This window comes from Antennarius striatus, chromosome 18 (genome assembly GCF_040054535.1).
Source record: "Antennarius striatus isolate MH-2024 chromosome 18, ASM4005453v1, whole genome shotgun sequence".
Classification (NCBI taxonomy): Eukaryota; Metazoa; Chordata; class Actinopteri; order Lophiiformes; family Antennariidae; genus Antennarius; species Antennarius striatus.
The window spans coordinates 6,040,097-6,047,844 of record NC_090793.1 but is presented as its reverse complement, the minus strand read 5'-3'; positions in this window follow the sequence as shown (position 1 = coordinate 6,047,844).

Here is a 7,748-nt window from a genome sequence, read left to right as displayed (position 1 = left end):
GATAGCACATGAACTGCACATTTCCATTTACAGTACTATAACACCACGTCTTTTTATACATTTTTAAAAACAATATCAGCATCTAATTAGAAGAGGATGTGAGAATACTTGACTCCAAACATATGGATATCCTTCTGTTTTAGTTGCTACACGTGTTTGGCATGCTCACCCAATATCTCACCTTTGCTTTTTGTATTGGCTCAGCCTAACGTGGAGCACAAGGCACTCACACCAATCAAGACTGTCCATTTCTTTTCACCATCTGTTGCATGACTTCCTCCTGAACGCTTGTTTTTCTGTGGTAGCATAGCTCACAAAACAGCCTCCATGACAGATAATGAGGAAGGAAGGAAGGAAGGAAGGGAGGAAGGAAGGGAGGGAGGAAGGGAGGAAAGAAAGAAGAACTTGTAAAAAGCTAAGAAACTTGTAAAAAGCTAAAAAAAAAGATCTTTTTTATAAATTGTTATGCCCAGGTCTAGGGGAACCTTTGACATAACATGCTTGTGTGCTCCCCCCGTCTTCTCACCACAAGAAAGGCCAGCGACATCAGTAAGCCAAGTTCAAAAAAGGAGCAATTTTTATTTGCCTCAGAGGGAGAACAGGTGCCAACATAACAAACAAAAAATGTCCTAAATCAACCCTACCTTCCTAACAAAAGAAAAGGGAAGTAAATAAGAATTTACTAACCTACCTACCTAACTTAAAACAGGAGAAAAGGGTTGAAAGAAAATGGCTTCTCCCTCCTACCAACTGCTCAAATGGTCTACCAATTATGTACAACTATTTACAAAGATATGCGTTAGATTACACACGATTAGAGAACTTCTCCGAATCACCACAGGGCACAAACTATCTGATCGCTACTATAACTACTGCAGCAGTTCAGCAAGCTGGCGTTTCCTGGCCGTGGGAAGGCTGTAGAGGAGGCAGAGTGCAGTCGGCGGGCTGTTCAAATAGGTCAGGGGACCCCCCTCCCCGACCAATCGCGCAGCAGCAATCAGGCGAGCCAGCCAATGAGAGGACACCACCTGCTCCTAATTCCCTCATTCACAAAAAGAAGACACACAAACCAAGGAGAGAGAGAACACTGCAGCTCAACACATACACAACAGTACATGACCCATGGGGTCATAACAAAATTTGCAGCATGTTTTAATATTCATTCATTCTTTCCTCGTCTACTGTTTCATCCACTGTGGAGGGTCGCGGGGGGCTGGAGCCTATCCCAGCTGACTGAGGGTGTGAGGCACCGCGGAACCACACAGAGACATAGACAAACACACACGCACACACTCATACCTACGGTCAATTTGGAGCAGCTAATTAGCCTGAAGCGCATGTTTATGGAGGTGGGGGGAAGCCAGAGAAACCGGAGAGAACCCAAGCAGACACGGGGAGAACATGCAAACTCTGCGCAGAGCTGGACACGAATCCGGAGCTGCCTTGTTGTGCAACGCCAGCAATACCCACAGCGCCACCCTGCCACCCCATATTTTAATATTGAGATTCTCTAAACAATTTTAACCTGTTTTAACTGCTTTGCATATGTACTTAACAGTGACGTGCGGTCAGGGGAGGCATGTGAGCCACGGCCTCACATGCCATCATGAAAGAAAAAAATGGAAAATGGAATAAATAAATTAAATGCTAATATTTATCCAGTGATTTGTATTATAAACTTATTTTCCGTTTAATGTCACCAATTTTAGGTTATTGTTTCTCAAAATCTCTGAATTTTCACATTTACCGCTGAAATACGGAGCACAGACCTGCGGTGAGGCACCAGCCAGCCGTACCTCAACAGGGATTGCGCAATAGCTCAGATAGCTGTGCTGGTAGCTACACAGTGAGACCGTAATGCTATCCCTTTATATGTCGCTATTAAAGTGTTCAAACACGTTTGCTCTATAAACTGAATTCCCGTAATTTAGCTAATGTATATAATGTACAGTGTTTTTTTGTCAACAGCTGCATGTGTGTAACGTCTTCATTGAGTTGAGCGGTCCTGAAACTGCTGTGAAAAGGTACTAGGTGAGGCACAAAAATACCCGGCCTCATGGATAGGGGGCGCTGGTGATCCCAGGGATTCGTCTTGGGACTCCTCACCCGAAGAATAAGTGAATGCAGGTTACAATCTACATTAAGTCAAGTGCAGCAATTTTTTTTCCACTCGCCTAATCAAATGGAGGATTACATATTACAAACTGAAGGAAGATACGGACAATTTCTACAAACAAGTTATTGATGCGTTTGTTCAGAGGGAGCGGCGCATGGACTTCATTTAAACCTGAGATATTAACAGGCAGGTAACAACATTACGTTTTTTTCTATCAACTATGCTTATTTGTGTGTTACAGTTTGTATGTGTAAATAATTCTGCAATGAGACTTCAATGTATGCCAGTCACTGTTGCTAATTAAATGGTGAATAAGCTACACTGTAGGTTAATATTTTTGTAAATCTGATTACGTGATCATGATGACGTTGGTGCCTCACCAGCCATGAACCTCACCGCACGCCACTGGTACTTAAGTATAAACTGGTCAATTATTTTTTTTCATTTCACACCGTTAAACTTTCTGTAGATTCTACATACACAAGGGAAAAATATCTTTGATTAGCAGTATGCTATATTGTATGAATTACAGTAATTTCACGTAGACATATACTTTAATTCAATACTTTAATATTCCCCTTATTTTAAATAAACCAATGAATGAATGAGTTCAGAACTCAAGCCTTGGCGTTTTTAGTTTATAACAGTATGGGAAACAGTCACATTTAGGCTAATGAAACTAAAATTTGCTTCTCAAGATTATTTGTTTCCACTGAACCTCGGCCATTAATAACCAGCTGTTGACATGTCTGCCTGGAGCAGATGGTAAAACAGTGTCAGGTTAGCTCCCAAAATGTGTGAAAGAATGTTGATATAGTCAAACGGAAATGCATTGAGTTCTCACTGGTTTGTCAAGATGGAAACAACTATGGGTGACTATGAAGGATATACCTGGAATTTCAAACTATGGTCATGTAGTATGCTTTCTGCAGAATATACAAAATCAGATCTTCTTTTGTATCTGAAAGACACTTTAGATTGCTTTAAAATTACCTGTGATTTCTATTGTACAGTAGGAGAGATGTGAAGGAAGGCTGCATGGTGGCTCATGGTTAGAAATGTCTTGAGTTGAAGCCATTTGGTCAGATGGACTTTCTGGTGAGGAATGGCAGTTTGCATGGGCTATCTGAGAAATGGAAGGTATTGTTTAGAAATGCTGTGAAGTGGTAGCAATGACAAGAAGGAACAAAATATATTGTTTTAGACTGATTTTGACACATGCTATTCCAAACAGATGACAGGAAGACAATATATAACAGTTAATCACATGCCGTGACAAAATGGGGCATATCAAACTCATATCATACATTCCAGCATGCATTACTGTTTTTAGTTTAGGTAATGGATATTTGAGGAAGCACCAGTCAATTTAGCATGTCGATCCAAACCCAGCCACTAAGAAGACAGACAGTAAGTCTGACTGACTTCCAACAATCCCCAGCATACAGTTATTTTGGAGATGAGAAATTAACTTTTTGTAAGGGTATGGATCCCAGAGCCTCCAATATCTATTATTTGTAGTTTGTTTTGACTGATTATGTTGGAACTAATGTTATAAAAACTTTGCCAAAGTGCTTCCCTGCATCAACAGAACTTTGTAAAGAAAAGATAAAAGCAGTTTAAACTGTGATGTACCAAGGGAGTAAAACCCTCTGTGACTGGTAGGGAATGTCCCTCCTGATCCACCTGACTTTGGTAGCAGTCAGCTCCTCTCACCAATCAGCCAGGAATTGGTATACACTGTTACCATGCTTCCTTTCTGGCTCAAGAGCTGATTGCTGCACATGCTGCTGTAAGTTGTCTTCTTTTTTATGTCAATGTGCTTTGTATGTTTTCTTAGATTTTTTGTCACACATTACGTTTTGTTCAGTGGCATCCCTCCTGCTCACACAGGTGGATTCCTGGAAAGGGTTATTCCAGCGGAGCATTTTGTGTATATATATATAAAAATAAAATCTATTAATAATACCTGTAGGGAAATTGCTTTTGACCCCAAATTCTTGCACACGTATACAGTACACAAACACACACACGCACACACACACGAACACACACACGCACACACACACACACACACACACACACACACTGGCAGTATGGAAAATGATCATTTGGACATGACAAAAACGAAAATACAGTAAACATGTACAGTGAGGGGAGAGTGGTTGTGGTATGGACAATGATTGTGCTTTTGCAACGCTGAGGTATCGCCAGTGATTATCCTTGGGTCGTATCTTTGGTTTTTAAACAACAATTTTGTAAAACATGGCTGGGTCTTAGGTGATTACTTTTTTTTTTTTTACAATACTTCCCCTGCTTTAGAAAACAGCCGCTCTACTGTATACTGCTGTCAAAACTCGCGGCACAAACTGAATCACTACCTGAATCAGGCCATGTCCACACATAGCCGAATAAGTGCGTTGATCAACACGTTCATAAGCAGAACAACTCCAAGAATGGGACCGGGATGTGTAGAAATTCACGGCGTTCCTCCATCCACAACCTCCATCAGAGTTCTCCCACCAGCGGGCAGTGCATTCTGACGCAGAACTGGCGTCGGTGAGGAACGCGAATGAATGAATGATGAATGAATGGATGAATGAATGAATAAATAAATATGTAAACTTCATGACTCATAAAGAAAGAAAGAGACAAACAAATATCCAACTGTCAAGCATGTTTATCAACGCGTTTTCGACATGGAGCTGGTATAGGTCAGAAAATAACTGGTTTTAACTCTGTCCACTCTGTGTGTTCATGTAGACACGGGTCACACACTAATGTCACAGAGGTTTTCGTCGCAGGGAGACGTCCCCTAGATAGAAAACGTTTTGTGTGTGTATGTGTGTGTGTGTGTGTGTGTGTGTGTGTGTGTGTGTAATAGATACAGTATATACACACACTATATATATATACACACAGTATATACATATACAGTATATATATATCAGCAATATTGTTTGGTTTAGAGACAGTGTCACTGAAGAAAAGCCAGGAAACAGAGCTGGAGGTAGCAGAGATGAAGATGCTGAGGTTCTCTTGGGAGTGACCAGGATGGATAGGATCAGGAATGAGTACATTAGAGGGACAGCACATGTTAGAAGTTTTGGAGATAAGGTCAGAGAGGCTAGTCATACGCCACATCAAATCTTCCCTCCCTTCAACCCTGGACCCTTTTCAGTTTGCTTACTGGTCCATCCGCTCGACTGATGACACCATCTTCACTGCCCTTCACTCAACCCTCACCCACCTGGAGACAAAAGACTCATATACCAGAATGCTGTTCATTGACTTCAGCTCAGCATCCAACACAACCATCCCCAAGCAGCTCATCCATACGCTGGACCAGCTTGGACTCAACACCTCCATGTGCAACTGGCTGCTGGACTTCCTGACAGGGAGACCACAGGCAGTTTGAGTTGGTATCATCATGCTGAACACGGGAGCCCCCTAAGGAGGTGTACTGAGCCCCCCCCTCTTCACACTGCTGACCCACAACTGCACACCAACATCTAGCTCCAACCTCTTGAAAAAGTTTGCAGACGACACCACTGTGGTGGGTCTGATCTACAACAACGATGAGACAGACTACAGAAATGAACTGAGCCGCCTGGCTTTGTGGTGCAAAGACAACAATCTCCATCTGAATGTGGAGAAAACGAAGGAGATTGTTGTGGTCTTCAGGAGAGCAGGCACCCAGAATGCTCCACTAACCATCGATGGTGCTGCAGGGGAAAGGGTCAGCAGTACCAAGTTCCTGGCACAACTCCGAGGACCTGTCCAGGGGCCGCAACACCGCATCACTGGGCAAAAAAGCACAACAACGCCTCTACTTCCTCTGCAAACTGAGGAGAGCAAGAGCCCCACCCCCAACATGCTCACCTTCTACAGAGGCACCATCGAGAGCATCCTGACCAGCTACATCACTGTGTGGTACGGCGCCTGCACCGTTTCTTGCCGCAAGACCCTGCAGCACATCGTGAGAGCAGTTGAAAAGATCACTAGTGTCTCTCTCCCTTCCCTCACAGACATTTATAACACCTGCAAATACATCAGCATTGCAGGTGATCCCACCCACCCCTCTCACAGCCTTTTCAGACTGCTAGCATCAGGGAGGAGACTGCAGAGTCTGCGGGCCAGAACCAGCAGGCTCAAGGAAAGTTTCTTTCACCAGGCAGGCAGGAGGCTCAACTCCCTTCCTGCTCTGCCCCCTGCCACAACCTTGAATTCAACTCTCACCCTGCCTGCCCTCCCCCAAGCACCTGACTACCTATCTCTCTCTCCCCCCGTCAACTCAGGGACTGCGCATATGTCACTTCCCCTACGGGATTAGAGAGTGTATAGAGATGTTTACCATCCCCTTGTGTTTCATCTTATACTTTGTGCTGTACTCCATGTTCTACTGCCTGTGTTGTCCTGTCTGTGTTATACTGCCTGTGTAGTATTGCCTGTGTTCTACTACCTGTTGTATTTCCTGTTGTTCTGCCTGTGTTGTACTGCCTGTTGTACTGCCTGTCGTACTACCTGTGTTGTACTGCCTATCATTACCTGTGTTGTACTGCCTGTTGTGCTGCCTGTTTATCGTCGGTCAGAGAGGACTGCAATTTCATCTGTGCTGTATGTCATGCATATATGGTGCACTTGACAATAAAGCTGACTTTGATACACATATACACTAATGCATATATGTATTATATGTATATATATATATATATATATATATATATATATATACACACACATATATATATATATAATCTTTTCCTTTCGGCTTGATCCTTCAAGGGTCGTCACAGCAAATCAGTTGCCTCCATCTAACCCTGTCTTCTGCATCCTCTCACACCAACTACCTTCATGTCCTCTTTCATTACATCCATAAACCTCCTCTTTGGTTCTTTGGTCTTCCTCTAGGCCTCCTGCCAAACCATCTCAGTCTGGCCTCTCTGACTTTATCTCCAAAACCTCTAACATGTACTGTCTCTCTGAAGTACTCATCCCTGATCCTATCTATCCTGGTCACTCCCAAAGAGAACCTCAGCATCTTCATCTCTGCTACCTCCAGCGCTGTCTCCTGTCTTTTCCTCAGTGACACTGTCTCTAGACCAAACAACATCGCTGGTCTCACCAGTTTTGTACACCTTTCCTTTCATTTTAGCTGAAACTCTTCTATCACACATCACACCTGACACTTTTCTCCACCTGTTCCATCCTGCCTGTACACGCTTCTTCACCTCTTTTCCACACTCTCCATTGCTCTGGACTGTTAAACCCTAAGTATTTAAAATCCTCCACCTTCTTGATCTCTTCTCCCTGTAACCTCACTCTTCCACTTGGGTCCCTCTCTTTCACACATACTGTATCTACTCTGTCTTACTGCAGCTAACCTTCATTCCTTCGTGTGTGTGTGTATGTGTGTGTGTGTATACAGTATATATAAATATATATAGTGTTTATATATGTGTTAAATTCACATGTGTATGTACCTCAACATACACTGGACAAACTGCTTTCATTATTGAATGACTGATACCTGTGCGTTAGATAACATCCACGACATCCAGTTGGGTTAAATGCACTTCATTTTAGTTAATCATCTTGTAGTGTTATGAGAATGACTGCGCAGCCTGCAGAT